Genomic DNA, 848 nt, shown 5'->3' with positions numbered 1-848 from the left:
GACAATTCCAAAACCAACACCCCACTTGAGCTCTTGGAGAGGTGAGGTTGTTAGTTTTTCCTGGTACATGCATATACTTTGAACTTGGATATTTAATAAGAATCTCAAATTTTATATGACATGCCTTCCTGATCCCTGCCTCCCAGTGTCCCCACATTAATATTTAGTACCACCATCAACATAGATGTTCAAACCAAACCCTAGAACCTAGATTATTTTACCCATCTCACATTCCTCACCTCTGATCCTCAAGAAAATCTTGCCCACTTATCTAAAAACAACCTAGAACTTGTCTACCACTCTTCATTCCCCCAGCCACTATCACAGTTCAAGTCACACCAGTCTCTCACGTGGACTAGTTACACTGTCTTCTGATTGATCTCCCAACTTTAACTCCTTCTAACCCCCCTACATTCCTTAAACCAGTCTAAGTTACTGGTTTAACAATATTCAATGGAATTTATGTGCTTTTCATTCAACATCACTATTAGCCTTAATTTATATTTTTCAACCCTTTTATTGAAGTATTTTTTAAACCATGTCTCTTTATTGTAAGAAATGATACAATTGAAAGACAGAAATATAAGTAAAAATTTTGTAAGGGCAATATGTGAGAAATCACTCACCCACGTGCTTGTGGGAAAGCCGATCTAAATCTTAGTTCCTATTATCATTGCCCCTTCGGTTGAGTCTGCCAGGGGTCCTCTGCCATGTACATTTCATTCCCGTTACGTCTTGCCCAGAGGCAACCACTATGATAAACTACAGACCCTGTTTTGTACTTTACCAGGCACAGAAACCAGTGCCCAGAGTAATAATCGCCTCCTCTCACCCACTGTTGATTAGGG

Source organism: Tupaia chinensis, unplaced genomic scaffold (genome assembly GCF_000334495.1).
Source record: "Tupaia chinensis unplaced genomic scaffold, TupChi_1.0 Scaffold145202_1, whole genome shotgun sequence".
NCBI lineage: Eukaryota > Metazoa > Chordata > Mammalia > Scandentia > Tupaiidae > Tupaia > Tupaia belangeri.
The sequence above is the reverse complement of the archived record's forward strand: the minus strand, read 5'-3'. Positions refer to the sequence as shown.